The following is a 17,315-nucleotide window of genomic DNA, read 5'->3' on the forward strand; positions in this document are numbered from 1 at the left end:
GGTTGACCGCCGTGATCAAGGCATCATTGTATTTAGACAGAGCCGAACTGGTGGAGTCAGAGGGGAGAAAAACGGGAGGTACGAAAGTAGATTTAAAAGTGTCAGCGGACACCTTATACCACTGCCTGCGCCATAACGGGAGGGGAGCAGGTTGGGAGCGTTCTGTGAAGAGGGCGGGGAGGGAAAAATTAATTACAAAGTGATCGGTCCATTCCACCTGCGTAGAAGGATAACACGTCAGGAGGTACTAGTGCTTGTGCTGTGCCGATCACTTGTTGTTTTCTGTATGGGAATGTGAATATATATATATAGATGCCTTCCTGTCTTTGTGTTTGATTTTGGATATGGTGCATGTTGGTTTGCTTTTCCCTGCTTCTGTGTTTGCGCTTGTGTGTGTCTTAAAAAAAAAAAAAAAAATTGTTTCTGCATGTGTCTACACAGCTTTGCCCTAAAACACAAAGGGGAGTGGGGGAACGGCCATCTGCAATACAGATACAATTTTATTTCAAATACATATGCTGTTTTTGGAAACCAGACTTCAAACACTGTGACCGTCACAGTGGTTGTAGTCTGGTTTCCAAAGACGGTGTAAGGACTGGAGGTGAAGAAAGTTTAACGGCTTGAACTTCAAGTGCTAACACCGTCCTATTGAAAGTATTGTTGTCCTGTTAAGAAGTAGAAGACAAATAGGGCTAGCTGGCGTTAGCCCTACTAAAATATGTGTGGCTACTCTGAGGTCTCTGCATCAGGCAAAGTAATGATTACTCACAGATCCTACAGTTCAAATGCAAAGGTCTGCTCCCGGTGCCCTATCCCACTGAACTATGTTACTTGGAGGTTTGGTGGCCCTGATAAGTATGAAGTGTGCCTAGTTTGTCACTGACTCTAACCCAAACCAACCTGGATACTGTAACAATTGTCATATATGGAAACCAGGGGATGTCCCAAAAAATCAAAGCCTGTAAAAAGCCAGAGATGCTTTGGAAGAGTCAGGCACATTCTTTCAAAACTATGAACGGACCAGGTGAAGAGCACTTTAATCCCGGTCCCGCACTGCAGTGCAAGCTTCTTACACTCTACCAGTGTGTATGTGTGTCTCTTATGTGATCTAAATGGCTAGACACAAATTAGCACTCTGGCTATTCCATTCTTATGGTCTTAGCTGCTAGCCCACCAAGTGCCACTCTGAGTGGTGTTGAGAAATGACATACATATTCCTTAAAAGTGTACCAGCTTGCTGAAAAGTACAGACATTTGCCCATTAAATATATATATATATATATATATATATATCCAAGGAAGAATTGCTAATGTTATCTCAGCAAACAAATATGACAAACGGCATTAAACAAATAAGGCAGTCCTTCTGAGTAATGTTGGTAAGATGCCATTAATAGTATATGATAAGTGTAAGGCGCTGTCCCATTTTTGATTCAATTTCAATCTTTATTCGATCAAGTTGAAATGATCATAAAAGCACAGATAAATACATCATCATAACATTTTTAAAACAGCAAATAATTCATCATTGATTCTAGAATAAAGACATTAGTACACTAAAAATGTGCTAAAACTATGTAGCTGTATTATCGTCTAACAAGCTCACTGCTCTTAGCGCCTCCCCTTCCTCTTTCTCATGCAGGCCCATAAGAATGACGCTACCGAATAGCAAACCAGGAGATCAGATAATGATTTAAAAAAATATAGTGCCACCCGCCACTGGTTTAAATTCCCTTGCTTTAAAATTGGTTTACGGTAGTCGTTCCTTTCTCTGTCATAGAGCCTGCAGAATAGGACTAAGTGAAATTCAGTGTGAGGTGAGAAATTATCGCATGGGCAAACACTTAAATCCGAATGGTTATATGTTTTTTCCGGATAACCTAACATAAGAGGGATCATGTTCGTGCGGAACCTCAATAATATAAATCTGTGTTGCGGCCTAGTGACAGTCGCTAAATATAGGTACCCCCCTTCTATTAATGAAGGGTTTGGCGGTATATAAAAACCGCGTATTTCTCTTTATGATATTCCTTTCGCTTATGCTCAGACATCAGTAAGAACATGTTGGTGACCTTTTGTTTAGAGACCTTTTTACAAGCCAGTGGGTTCTTAAAATGTTCAGGCAGACCGATCTCCTTTAATGCTGAATCCACATAGCTAAGCCACCTAGACCTCTTCCACTTGTCCATGCTTAAGCAACTCTTCATTGTTTGTGTGAGTGTCACTGTGTCTCTCCGCCAGATTGAATGCCAGAGAAGGAGTGGGGCTAAGTGTATTGAGTCTGAAATGTAGGGCAAGCCCAATTCCATATGTAAAATATATTTTGAAAAGGAAAGAGGGAGACCCACTATAGATTTAAAGAAATTATTCTCAGTGGTTTGCAAAGATTTTGGCGCTACCACACCCCACACCCAAGCCCCATAAGTCGCTGCTGACTTTACTTTAGCCTGATAGATATTTTTTATCGGTAGTAAGAGTTTTGCGCCCAGTTTTCTAGCAAAGGATTTAACAGCAGTGATGCCTCTTTCCATTACCATCTTCCTTCCTTCCATCAACTTGGACCATGATAGGTCTTTATCAAAAAGAACCCCCAAATAGGGGGAGGAGTCCACCACCTCTATTCTTTCAGCATCCGCATGCAGGTACGGCATTTTATCTCTTTTTGTTGCCCCAGCTACTATTACAAAGGACTTAGTTTGATTTACTTTCAAATGTAATGAGTCCATGAAAGAGACATACGCGGTTATCGGACGTTGTAAGCCAAGCCCTGTTCTGGCAATTAACACAGCGTCGTCCGCGTAAGCCAATATTGGTAGCGGTTGGGAGTTAAACACAGGGACATCCCGGGTGGCCACTGTAAGTGCTTTCTCAAATCCATTTCTATATATGGAGAAGATAAAGGGGGCCAGGACACAGCTCTGCCTTATTCCCCTGCAAATTTTAAAAGGGCGCGTACAATCTCCATTTTTAGTATAGTGGACTGATGCTACAGCATTTAGATACAGTTGTCTAATGAAGTTTAATATGGTTTGGTCAACCCTCATCGTCACCATTATAATCCATAGCTTAGCATGGACCACGCAGAGGAATGCAGCGCTCAGGTTCATGAATACCATGTAGATCTTTTCGTCCTTCATTCTGGTATACTTTCCATGGTCAGTGCTAAATTCAAGCACTGTGGATCAGTTCCACAGTACCCCTTCCCTGCTGGAATCCATACTGGGCCTAGATTAAGATGTTATTATCCTTAGCCCACCCCTTTAGCCTAGAGAGGAGGAGGCAGCCCATGAGCTTTGATGTTGTTCCAGCAGGGAAATCAGTCTGTAATTCTTTGGGTTGGCCCTGTCTCCTTTTTTAGGTCTCACCTGCGTTGCAGCGCGCAAGCATTGCTCTGCCTTGGCGAGATGTATTGTTGCCGCGCTTCTCTGGAAGCTGGGTTGGTGTCCGCCCTGTCGGCATTAGGCTCCGCCCAACCGGACTGGAGATTTCGCTCGTGCACGCTCGTGCACAGCGTCTCTTCCAGACATGCGTGTTTATATATGCATCGCGCTTTCACTTAAGGTGAAAGCGCGATGCATATCTAAACAAGCGGTAGACACGCAGTTTCTTTTTTAATGCTTGTTGAAGTAGTAAACGAGTTAAAAACAAGGCAGACAAGCAACCGGATTTTTAAGAACCCTCACCAGAAAAGGTAAGTTGTAGGTGTAAAACTTTCATACATAATTTCGCTGAATCTTGGTAGGAAGTGCTGGAACTGCTGTGTAGCATAACTGATCGTACATTAGACCTAGAACTGGGTAATTGTTTACTGCACTGGTTCCCGCATACCGCTAAAATGAAAGTGACAAGTACATTTCTAGACCTGAGCCTCGTTTTAGCCAAGAGGGAACTCACAATGCATTGGAAATCAGCGAGGGGGCCCAGTGTGGGGAGATGGCGGGCGGAATTACTCAGGTGGGCGTGAAGTGAAAGTACAATTAGGCTGCAGCAGGCCCTACGTACTAATAATGAAAAGGCACAGGAGGCGGCAAGGGCGTGGGAAGCCTTAGTTGCAATATTGCAGGCTCCAGAACCAGGTTCGGAGGAGGGATCGGTCTTGGAGTATCGGGGGGACCTCTCTGACACCCTGGCACAAGAAGAATGAACCAGGGCATGCTCAGTGGAACGAGAGGTGATCTCTACTGGAAATCTCTCCCCTGTACTGCATTAGTGTTACTGTCATAGATTCAGATGCACCTCATTGGTTATAGTGCATACTCTAAGGCACACCGGTGGCAGGGGAGGGTTGAGGGTGGGGGGTACAGAGGGAAGCGGCTTGAGATATATAATGCTTTCATTTATATATTTGATATTACAATGCTGCTCTTTGTCATTGGTTGTTTGAAAATCAATAAAAACTATTAAAAAAAAATATTATAATCATAATAATTTCTCTGAACCTGTAGTACACAATATTAACGCAGTACACCAGAAGCACTCATTCTCTTTACTTGGTATCACCATATTGCAGTCCGTATATGTATCTGTATATGGGTTGCTATGCTTCATTGTCATATGGCTAAAGTTATTGGCACATGTGTACATACATATGTTTGTGCTACTGCCCCGCAGCATATTTGTTTTACTTGTTGCCCTGCTTGTAGTCAATTATCATATTGGAGCTGAAAACTCGCAGCAGTTAACATATCCCATGGTTGCTTAATCACTGTGCAGTTATCTTTTAATTGGATGATGGTGTTTATCTGTACGCATAAGATGAATTATGACCTCGTTTCTATCTAGAAGCGCAAGAGCGTGTTCCTGAATACTTTTTTACTGATTCGTTCAAACGTCATGTGCGTCGTGAGTGTACTTTTCAGCCCAGACTGCTCAAGGTTTGTAATCATCTCATTTGGTGTTACTTTAAAAAAAAATGCAAGTAAATCACGGAAAAAATTGTACCAATTATACCCGAATTCTGAAATGTAAAATGAAGTAAGCTTGGTAGATCCTTTTAGGGTTGCTCAAATGTTTAGTTAGCAAATGCTCTGATAAACAGTTTTCAACTATAGCCACAATGTGTCAGCTACGTTCTTTGGCCTCAACATTTAGCTGATTTACTACCTTCTTATGTATGATGTGTTTGCACCTTGGCACATGTGCAATAGCCCTTCCTCAGAGTGGTCAAAGGGATCCACTGGTAGATTTTTGTTGAGCTATCCAGAAAATGTTTTTCACAAGACATGGGTCATTTCTATTGTTGGTTATACATCTCACTAAATATGACGTGGCTGACTAGTGTAGTATGTTAATATTGAATTGGTAATCGAATGTTGTGAAATTAATATATTATTAAATGCTGAATAATTATGTGAAGAATAAATGGACATGTTTTTGACACTTTTGTTTGATGTTCCTTCATTCGGGGTATCATGACAGTCGCATGTAGACGCATAAATAAAAGACTGACATTGAGCAGTGTGCTGCAAGGAAGCACACTGTTAACTTGGGCACAACAGTACGTCCCAAATGCCCACGTGTACGTACACTTTATGCATTTTCAAAGTTGTTGATATAATGTATGTAGAAAAGCATGACATTCCTCCCAAAACAGTGGATGGGGATCTACTTACAGCAAACTGAGGTTCATGTTGTTAGTTGTTATGTGGGCTGGAAGGGTTACTGCATATCTTCTCCCTGTTGTTCCACAATGGGCGTGTTTTGTGTGCTCATGGCCTTCTGCGTATGTGCACCTAATACGTTAGCGGCCTGTCGTTCTTTTCTAGTACCTTTGTGTTACAAGTGTTACCTTAGGTCATTCTCTTAAAGGTTCCAGAGGGATTGCTGGTGGAGCCCGTGTCAGGTGTGGCTGTCGTTGTGAACCTGCACCTTATATTTAATTGAAAAGCATTGTTTTGTATCCTGGTACTAGCATACGATTCATCTTAACATAATGTCCGCAGCATGACCAATGATTTCTCCTCTTCCGAGGGACCCTTAGGATAAAAATCCTCAACTCCCCTGGGTTAATCTGGTGCGATGGCAACAATTTTTTCCTCACCATCTTTGCATTAAGTATCAAAACGTTAAACAGTTTCTGTGACCAAGCTTCTTTAATATCTTGGGTTCAGTATGCTTAAACATCTTGAAGAATGCATTGCAGGTGGAGGTTTGCATGTACTGTGGTCCCTTGGCAAGTAGCTGCAACACATTTTTGGTTGTTAGTTTGTGTTTTGAAAATAAGTTTTCAATGCCTGTCCCTAAAGTAGGGCATCATTATGTACTTGAGGTGTGCAAGCACCGCTCTTGTCCTCACCTCTTGGTGCATGCTGGCTTCTTCATAGGGCGTGCATGGCAGACCTGGCAACAACTTCTGGAGTCTCTGTGCTCGTTGCTTCTGTGTCCGGGGCCTGTGAAAGCGGGGTTGGTGTCTGCTCTGTCGGCATTAGGCCCCGCCCACCCTGCTCAGACTTGCTTGCGCTTTTCAGGAAGCAATCTCGGCGTTCTGTACTTGTACGCGCTTTTCCGTGCTCGCGCTTTTCAAGAAGCATTCTCGGCGTTCATTTTTTTATTTCAGTGTACGTGTATCACTGATTAATGTGCCCGAGTTATAATTTTCCATGCTCCATTGTTATGTGAGAACACGGAGTGCCACACACATGTTTTATATTTACTGCTCCTTACCTACCGTTTGGTCTTCCGTAGCTCTAGTGGAGCTGTTTGAGCGGAAAGGGAGAAGTTTTGCTTTATTCTGCCCTACTTTCTGGTTGAACATCTATTTTGGAAGTCAGCGCAATAGCGCTTCCTCCCAAGCTGCATACTTAAACAACAAGCAAAGCAGGTAAAAGCGCTCCTCACGCTGCACAACTTTTTTTTCTTTTAAATCACACATGCTACTCTGTTTGTAAAGCCCTTTGCTGTCGTAAAGCTGCTTTTAAGCTTGCTGCTGCTTGGCACTTCTAATCGTCTGGGGATTGTATTGAGGTGAAGGGGTTTCATTATTAGGTTGAGTCTGGGCAGCTTGTTTATTTAACTGTTAGCAAATGGGAAGCTCTTCAGGGGCCACGGGAGACAGAAGAGGGCAAGCCAGCGATGCCTTCAAGCATTTGGAATGCAATAGGTCTCGCATTTACGGAGTCTGAGCTATTGCCATTGTAAATGACAATGCCTTTTGTTTGTGTTTTAAAAAGCAAAACATAAATAAAAGGCATTGTCATTTACAATGCCAATAGCTCAGACTCCGTAAATGTGAGACCTATTGCATGGCAGATGCTTGTTATAGATTGGGACAATGACCCCCGTTGACCATGAGGGAGGGGGGCCTACCAAAGCTATGCTATTCAGGGCGTTTGTTAAGAGCGGTACCCATGTTCTCAAAATGGGAAACCCATGCCTCCTCATCAACATTTGTATCTGTTGTGGGATCGCTAGAGTTTTTAAAATATGGTGCATTTACTAGCTTCCAAAAATCACGGCTGTTTCCCGTTCTGGCTGCCTTGTCAAGGGACACCCATAAGTCCTCCTTGATTACTTTTTCTCTGTTTTTCCGTGCCAGTTTGTATGAGGCCCGCAATACTTTTATTTGTTCCGGGATTCTGGGCCTAATTTTTAGAGCATGCATCAGAGCCTTCCTCGCTTTTGTGCACGGTGAATCAAACCAGCCCCTACCTTTTGCTTTATTTGGTGCTTTTGTTCGTGTGAGGAACGATTTAATTTTTTCTAAGATGTCACAAAAAGCTAACACAACTTCCCCTGCCTCAGCTTCTGGGTCTAAACACAATAGATTATTGTCCTGTGTATTTAGTATAATTTCTGGGATCATCTTAATTTTATCGATGTGAGCCCATTCCAGCTGGACCCTGTTTTTCCTTGCCACAATTGGGTTTTCAACGTAGTTGCGGTTTTGTGTGTCCCATATAGATACCTTCAGCTCTATGGATAGGATAGCATGGTCACTGAAGACCGAAAAGGAGTTTTCTGCCTTGACGGCCCTTGTGCTAAGGGGGAAATGTTAAGAGTATATAGTCAATCGTTGACTCCACCCCATTTCGGTGAAAAGTTCCCACTGGAGTATCTGTCGCGGAATCTAGATCGCAAATTATTTCCATGTTTAGGGAGGCTAATGACTTATTTAGGCAGTTGTCGTACTCACTGTGTGTAAAGGGATATATGGGGTTCCCCACATATCCTCTAGACGGGTAATGTGTTGTGGTTGCAAGGATGTATATTAAAATTGCCCATCCAAATAACATTTACATTCACGTTCTTAATATTGCGTACTATGTTATCTATTGCTTTATCAACCTCACCCACAATTGGGTGCATATTTGGGCCAAATCTGTTGTTGTAGAAGTTTATTAATAGCCATATCTCTTCCTGTTGTACCTCCAACATAAGGATGTGGAAGTTTAGATTTGATTGGGCGTTCTCTCTTACTTTTGCCGGTAACTCATTCTGAATTAGGGTCAAAATGCCCCCCTTGGCTCCCCCGAGGTGGACGGTTTCACTTGGGTCTAAAAGGAGCGGTAACCATTTATGAACACTGGCCCCGTAGCCCATGTTTCCTGAAAGTATACTATTTCATGCTCTTGCCATACATTTAGCCGGTTATTATCGCTCAGTTTGGGGACGATACCGGCCACATTCCATGAGGCTATTTTTAGAACCGTTTTTTGTGCCCCTGAATTATTATAGGTGACTGTGGACTCTCACCAATAACAGGGGCCTAGATGGACTGCCTTTCATAATTCGTTTGAGAGTTTGATTGCGCTGACTGTAGTCAGTCGCAGGCTTCAAGATCGGATAAAGGTGCAAATCTATTCTCAAGCCTCCAGTCTGTTAACCCGGAGTTTGCCCATGAAGGTCCCCGTATCTGTCCCTCCCTGTGCTGTAGATAACCCTCTGTTGTCAGTGGGACGGGGGGGTCTGTAAAAAAGGACCAATGGAAGCACAGTGATGTGCAAGCTTCTAAAAGAACTATTGCCTAAATGTGCTAGGAGAAATCTGACAACAAAATTCATTTTTAAAATTTAGGACCACACAGTCTCCCGGCATTTCTTTCCTTGCTGGGCCTACCCAAAGTACTCTTCTGGCCATGATCATTTGACTTGAAGGTTTTCTGCCTACAGTCCCCACCTCATTCAGGTTTTGGGTTAACCAATGCAAGAGCTTAGACATTAATTGGGCTGTCTATTCTGCCTGTCCCTCCCGCAGTGGTGGTACGTTACCCAGCACCAGAACCAGGAGAGCGGCCACTGGGGGAAGATGTAAAGTCTGAGTTCCAGTCGTCGGTGGCCCAGTAACCGCTCTTGCTTCCCTCTGGTAATCTCCTTTGCTACCCCTTCCTGTCGGGATTCTATCTTGGCCTGTAGGTGCTATAATAGAATTAATCATTTGTCGGTTTATTTGTCCCCCACTTTGTTGGAATCATTGGAGTTGGCTTGCCTTAGATGGCTATGGGCAGTTTTACTAGATGTGCCTGCTGTTGTACTGGGGGTTGCGCCGTCACGAATAGCAGGGTTGTTACGTAGGTGGTATGCCAGTTTCGGGGGGGGCAGACGTCGACTTTGAGGCCATTGTGTTTGAATCTGTTCTGCGTGTCTCCTGATGCGTTTGGGGCTCTGGGCCACCCGTTGATCCAGTCTTTACTAGTAATGCCTCCAGTGCACGAAAGTTATTTTTAGTCTGGGATTTTAGGCCAGTTAGTTTCTCCTCAATCTGGCTTAGTTTTAATGAGATGGGATTAAGCATAGTAGAAACCTAAATTTCTAATCTCTGCCACATAACCTCATTCATCAAAGGGCATGGGTCAGAGTTTAGTGTTTCCGTACAACTTAGGCCACACTGTACTGGTTCTGTTGTTACATCCCCCTCGTTTTTGATGGATCTTGGGGCTTTCGCTGGTTTTGGTCCCTGTGGTCCCCCACCCCTCTTTTGCTTTACAGCAGTATCAGGAATGTTGACCGAAAGTTTTTTCGTAGCCGCAGCCCTGGTGGATGCTCTTTGTGAGGTGCCAGTCAATACCGGTTTGTGGGGTATAGTTCCCGTAAATGTTTCTGATTCGATTACCCTATCAATTAGCAGAGGTTGGTCTGGGGTGCTGTGAGAAGATGTCCCCCCCAAAGAGGATCTTTTTTGGAGAAAAGGCTCCAGTGATAGGCGGCGTGCCTTCCTTTCGATCTCATGTGCCAGAACTGAGGTCGCCCTAGTTAAAAATGAGTCGAGTGTCCCCACGATGCTTCCGCCCTGTTGGGCACTCTGTCCCTCTCGTTTGCTCAACCTAGTAATGAACCTTAGTACTGTCTATGGTGCAAAAGATAATACCAATGACGTAAAACTGGTAATGACAGTAGCAAATAAGCACAGGACACTGTACCTTAGGGATTCTTAGATCTCAGAGGAGGGGCCCAGCACAGCCTCCTCCGGGCTCCGACGGACATGGATGGGCCCGCCCTTGGCCCGGGCTTTGCCCGCGTGCGTCCCACTCGGCGGGTCAGTGCTTCGTTTTTCTGCGCGACCTGCGTGCAGGGGGTGATGGGAGCTGTAGTCTCCCTCCTCCGGGAGTGCTCCAATTTTGACGGCACCACTTCTCGGCCTCCTCTTCCCCCTCAGCACTAGTGGGATGATCTCCGGGCCGCAGTGGGTCCTCTGCTCAGGTATGGCTGTGGCAAAGTTGTGGGAGGCTGTGCCATTTATAAAAGCATGACCGCTCTTCTGGGAACAGAGAGACTCTGCAATGAATTACATAGCAGCTTTTCTGTCACATAGAGGTAGTGCCCTTTTACAAACGATATGGCAGCCTATTTAGAAATGGTAGTACCAAGCTATTAAAATGACAGCAACCCCGCTGAGATTTACTGTTGCTAGGTCTTTAATGTTGGATCAGAGGCACTAAGAAGTGCTATTGGAATCTCTGCATAAAGAATGGAATTACGTAATTCTTCATGAAAAGTATAATTTTATCCAAATGACTCTTATGATACTCTAAGTGACACAAAGGCTATTCCAACGAGGTAGGACTTAGTCATTCATATACTACAGAGCAGAAATGCCCTATTATCCAATTTCAATATGTCACATTCAGGTCCAGTTGCACCACCTGCAATGTTTTTATAGATAACCACCAAACTCCATAACACGTGTCTTCAAATGATAGGAGATTTTTAGGCAGGCATCTTCCCTTATCTGGACACCTTAAAGTACATTCAATGCAAAGCATCACATAGCTCCTATTTTGCACTTTAAACAAGAGGACTATATTAAGTTCAAAGAAAAACGGCGACTCTCCTAGTAGCGAACTTCAAAGAACATTTAATTGACATTCTCGACGAACAGGAAATGTTAGTGTAGAAGTGATGAGAAAGGGACAATAGTCGTGTTCAAGAAGGACTAAGGTATGGATTAATTAAGTTGATCAGGGTTGAAACAGGGAGACAGGTCATGCAGGTGTTGAGAAGGTGGTACAAGGCAGAGGTGGAAGTTGAAATGATGAAGATTTAAAGGTGCAATCCATTTTCAGTATGAACTTCAAGGCCGTTCACTGATGATAAGGATGTTGTCAGAAAAGAATAATATGGTGACATAGAATGTCTGTAGGTGCCAGAGTTGATGGGAGTTCCATAGTTTGTCTTTCAGCTGTGTTCATCAGAAGAGAAAGCAGTGTCACCCAGTAATGAGTAGAAGCAGGTCAAGAGGCACCTGCTGTTGAAGATGATGGATAAGGGGTGGAAAGAACATCAAGACAGTTTAGCTGACATTAGCATTTAGATAATAGGAGATACAAAAAGAGATGATGCGGATGGGGCTGAGGTGTACAGGAGGAAGGGGAGGGACATAAGACAGAAGGTGGGTGTGGAGTTAACCATGCTCAATGAAATGTGTAGGAACACACTCTGGCTCAGGAACACATTCGGAGAGGTGCATGCCATTGATACCCAGGGTGCAAATTATTATCCATGTGGCACCTTGATTGAAAATATCCAAGAAAGATGCTAGGTCAAGAAGGATGAGTGTGTAGGGAAGACATTTCGAATGGGTTGTGGTAAATATGGTTGAGAATTCGGTAAGCACACAAACCTGATTGCGTTAGATTGCAGAAATTGCTGATCAAAAGTTAGAGAATACCGTACTTCTACTGAAGACTAGTCTCGTCAGGATTTAAGAGTCGAAGAGGTTAAGAAAGATACAGTGCTTCAGCTGATAATGATATAAAGGCTGGCTGAAACATTTTCCAAGTACTGCAATGAGGAATGCAACCCTCCCCAACAGAGAGGGCAAAGTGTGGTTGAAAAGGAATTGGCTGTAAGAATAAGAGCATTTTTTAGGACATTTCTTGCAACCAGGCACTATTCTGTGGCTTAATGTGGTGGGACATTGACTCTGCAGCAGCCTCTTTGGAGAACCAATCCTAAACAAGGGTGAAGAGGGATTTGAAAATTTGTGTTATGAACAGCTGGGGAGTGGTCGCAGGAAAGATTAGTCAAGGTTAGTTTCGAGATGTGGAGGGTGATAAGAGTAAATTTTGAATTTCCTGCCACTATCTTTGTGAATCACGACCTTGGTATTACCACAGCTCTGTCAATAATTTCACTAAACCTATGGTTTAATTCAGAGACACCATAGATGACTTGAGAAAATGTTCCCTAAGTGCATGCAACTAAAAATATGCACTACGAAATTTCAGTTGGTGAATAGTGAATGATTCCTGAGGAGACCGTTCATCCAGATATCACAGTGAAGTCTCTTACACTTGTTTTCATACTGATATTGAAGAAATCACTCCTAATATGATGTTTGATCTCACCACCTATGCAGTGCTTGAAATGGAAAAATAGAAGTGCAGGTACTCTGAACCAGAGTACCTGCTTGTTTCTGAGAAGTGCCGGTACTCTCCAATTAAAAGTTTCCAATTTTTCTGCAGCAGTGCCGGTACTCTCCCTCTAAAAATAAAAAAGTGCCGGTACTCAGTGCCAGCTCATTTAAAGCACTGCACCTATGTCATTATTTTTTTTTGTTTGTTTTATATAGCACATACTCGACTCGAAGGTATCAGAACGCTATACATGAGCATCAGTTGCGTTACAGATAGACATATTCATTTTTTGTTAGGCACGGGGAGATTAAGTGATTTGCCCAGAATCATAGGATGTTGAGCGCCACTTCTAAGACTCGAACCTGGCTCCCCACCTTCGAGCTAGACCGCTCTAGCTGTTAGATCACATCCTCTCCCCAGTTCTTGTTGAAGGTGTTTCCCTAAATATAAGTGGATGTTGATTTTAAATAATTTCACATTTTAGTTTTCAAATATTTAAGATTTACTATCACAGTAGCAATTTGCAACATTTTTCCTTTGTTGATCATATTGTTTATCTAAAGATGTTGACAATGAAACTAAACTCTAATGTTGAGCAATATGCAAAATTCATTGAAAAAGAAACCATTTCTGAAGATACGAAATGCCTTCCTACTCTGTTACGCATGCTGGACTCCATCCACTGAGAGGAAACCATTATAGGTCCCTTTCTCAAATTCCACATTAATGGAGCTTGACGGCTTTGTGGCTCCTGTAGTGTCTGTGATTAGTAATTTACAGCTGCTAGCCGCTCTTTAAGCATTGCTAAATAGGTTCTGATCTCCATGAACTTATTGCATCTGTCTGGCGTCCTGACCAGAAGGTGGTGGGACTCGGAATGTTAGACGTAAACCTTCGCTATTTTAATCCTACGTCAATGACACACCCCTGGCCAGGGCTGAAATCTGAAAGCGCACATTGGAATGCGCTTCCACCCGCTACAGGTGCACCCTTTATACAGCTCTAATCCCCTTAAAAACATCTATTGTATGATGTCCCCAAGAACCGCGAAGAAAATGTTATGACTTTTCTTTTTACGTTGAAGTGTTGTTTCTAGGACATGGGCACTCATAAACATTTGCCCAAGGGCCACAAAGTATAGTCTGTGGTGTGACCGAGGGCGGCACTGATGCCAGTGGGGTGGCAGTAGGGGTCTGGGTGAGTCAGAGATTGTGTAAGGAGGTCAAAAAATATGTTTCATAAACGGGCAATCATCTATTTGCAGTTTAATGAATGCTTGTCCATTTATTTAAAAAAAAATTGTGAATTTTAATGCTCAGCAGCTAGTGCTGCTGTTCACCAGGGGGCCGCATGTAAAGGTCAAGAGGGCCGCAAGCGGCCCCAGGCCGTACTTTGAGTATCTTTGTTCTAGGACATAGACTTTGTTCACTGACTGTTATGAGGCGACATTATATACTAAGTAGACGGGGAATATTAAAGGTCTCCAGAATCCTAGTGCATGATTGGCTACTATCTAAGAGCCTAATCCTTGAGGGGCCTATACATTTCTCTTCGTACAAGCATATAAAACTCTATAAAGAAAATAAATAAATCATGTCAACAGACACATGCCTATACTTAATGGTGACAAGCACTATTGCTGATTTACCGAGGGCGTCTATATGTAACCAGTCACTGGGGTATCTGGTCAATCGGGTGATTGCAGCTTGGGTCCCATATGATATTTGTCCAATGCACAGCCTCATGCAGGGTCACTAAACCACGCCTTGGTGTATGATATTATCAAACAAACAAATATATGGGAGAATGACTTCTTCACACATTTTTCAAAGTACTGTGCAAGACAACAAAAGTCAGACACATTTGTTTTTCTCATATTATTGGCCATAGTACATTAGACTGCAGTTCACATATAGAACTTGCGATACAAAAATGCCCCTCCTTCAAAAATGCCCCTCCTTCTGTGAAAAGTTGTGACAGCCAATAAGATGGTCCTGTGAATTTATCACTAGGCATCACACCCTACACCTTATGCATCCCAGATCTTATTTGTATTTTCTGTAGAGAGATTACGCCACACACTTTTGTAGGGCTATGGGTTACCGAGGGCTGGATTAAAAAAAACTGTACAATCACTCTATGTAGGCAGGATATACTCTTCATAGCAAGATATGAAAATGAATGCACAGGTGGTAAACTTGTGAGTTTCATGGTGAAGTCCCTGTTGCTGACATCCTCTAAATCAAATCCTACATAACTATAACTCAGGCATATGATATCACTGAAAGCATGATTTGTCTCATCCTCTCACACAAACCCTCAGGGATGGAGGTAAAAGAGAAGTTGACTGGTTTCCCTGCGTACTTTCATAGCTGTTTTCGATGGGCAAATCCGTGCCTCAAACTGCGTCATGTGACATTCAGTGTTCTGGAAATGCCCGTCTCTTTACCCACGTGGTTCAGTATGCACGTATAGCAGCTCGGAGAACGGAGCATGTCCATTCACAAGTATAGTGATGACACTGAAACTACAGAGAACACTCACATTTAAGGATAGCTGTGTCAGAGGTTTGCCACTACTACAGTACAGCAGGTACAGGGAAGTGAATTAGATGCCTTCCAGGACTGACGTCCATCCTCTCATGTAGCATGAAGAGCAGGGTTCTCCAACAAGTAGCTCTGGAGATACTGGTAGCTCTCTGGCTATTTGTGAGTAGCTCCCCTATGTGCAGACCAACCTAGTAAATTAAATAAAAGTTTTTGCTTGGCTGAATTAGATGGTTTCCAAAGTTGAAAATGATGTTTTAAGAGTAAATTGTGTGTTTTTTCAGAACTCATAAACTAATGTTTGAAGGAAGAATACATTTAAGGTTAATAGCTAAATGGTAGTGGAATGTTGTCTGAAGTTGTCCCTTGTAAGATTGATAGTTTGTATTCGTTCATTGGAATGATTTTCATTGAACATAAGTAGCTTTTACTACAGAAAAGGTTTGAGATCCCTAGTGTAGAGTAATATCTGGAGGTAATACAACACTGTGTTAATAACATTGCTACTGTGTATTACGTCCAACTTATCATAATTGTACAAAAGCATGGGTAATAATCAGTACTAACAATTTTACCACAAATAATGCCAAACTTTTATTGGTGGAACCAGTTTACAGTATTTCTATGATTTGGGAATACTGCTATTCAAACATGGCCCAAATATGATGGACCCACAATAACTGAGTGTAAATTGTACACCTGCTATTTTGTGTTTATGCTGGATTTGCAAATTAGCTGCTAGTAATGTGGCAACATGGAATGACGAATGATGCACCTAATAGCATGTAATCACCATGTCAGTGTCCAAGCAGGACGCGCTCTTCGGGTTGAGCCAACATCTCTAAAAGGAGCGCAATTTGTACTGTATAAAGTAAAAAATAGGATAGGATAGGAATAATTGTGCCCACATAATGCACATTTGTACTGTCAGTGAGGTAGACAACATCAAAAGGCTACACATGTTCAAACTTCACGTGGGAGTATATTAAATTTTGAATGTCTGTGACGCATGTTGTACCATATTTGTTGATTTCTTTCCAGTCAAAGGGTTCATTTTGTGATGCTCTGAGTTAGGCTGAAATCGGCTTGGACTACATAATTTGTGCCCGTGTACCTTCATGAACACAGACAGCCAACATTACACGTTATTCACGTTTCTAACCGTATTAATAGCCCATTTCACTGCATCTGTTCATAAGGGTCCCACTTTTAAAGTTGCTAAAAATTGTAAGATCTTCTGGGAATTTATTCTGATTATATAGTGGTAAACAGTGAAAATGTACAATAAATCGTTCTGAGCAGCCCCGTTGTAAAAGGCTCTGCGGCCTAAAAAGCTCGTAAAAGGTGTTTTAATGGCGCGGCTTCGAATGCACTCTTGGAGCAGGGGAACTTGAGCGCCTGAGTGATTTTAAAATAAACACGTCTGGTGCCTGTTATGCTCCGAGATACCTTACAGCGTTTCTTGAGCTGGGGCCGGCGGCCATTGCGAACTGCTTCTACAATGTCAAGAGTGGCGCAGGAGGAATGTTGTGGTTCTGTCTTAAATACAGCTTGGAAGAGCAGTTTTGCCTTCTGGCCCGGGGTTGTGTATAATGAAGGCAGAGTTTCTAGTTTCGAACTCGCGGCCAGCTCCCTGTTTTTGTAGTATTAACCGTTCATGGCGGGGTGGAAACGAGACTTCCATCTCTAACAACCAATCTGCCGTGCGCGCGCTGTCTATCCCTTAGAAGACGCGCATAAAAGAGGGGGGCGTCGACAGCCGGTTGGATATTTGCGGGGGCTGAGGCCCCAGGTACCATGTTTATGGCAGCCCATTAAGTGACCTGAGATTGTGGAACAAACAGAGCTTTGTTGAAATAACACAGAGCGAGGCACGCTGAATAGACACGGCACGCCGCCACGTTTCTTATGACAGATTGTAATGTAGGTAAAAGGTGAACTGTATTTTGCTGTGTTTTATTTACAGATAAATTGTCCGC

At 43.0% G+C, this 17,315-nt stretch overlaps 1 protein-coding gene across 10 annotated transcripts in view; it reads left to right on the forward strand.

Annotated features, from left to right (window-relative positions):
- The window catches only part of CALD1 (caldesmon 1), a 567,652-nt gene that overhangs the window by 250,621 nt on the left and 299,716 nt on the right, over positions 1 to 17,315 (forward strand). The gene's annotated exons all lie outside the window — the stretch shown is intronic.

The sequence above is a fragment of the Triturus cristatus genome, chromosome 4_1 (assembly GCF_964204655.1).
Source record: "Triturus cristatus chromosome 4_1, aTriCri1.1, whole genome shotgun sequence".
Lineage (NCBI taxonomy): Eukaryota > Metazoa > Chordata > Amphibia > Caudata > Salamandridae > Triturus > Triturus cristatus.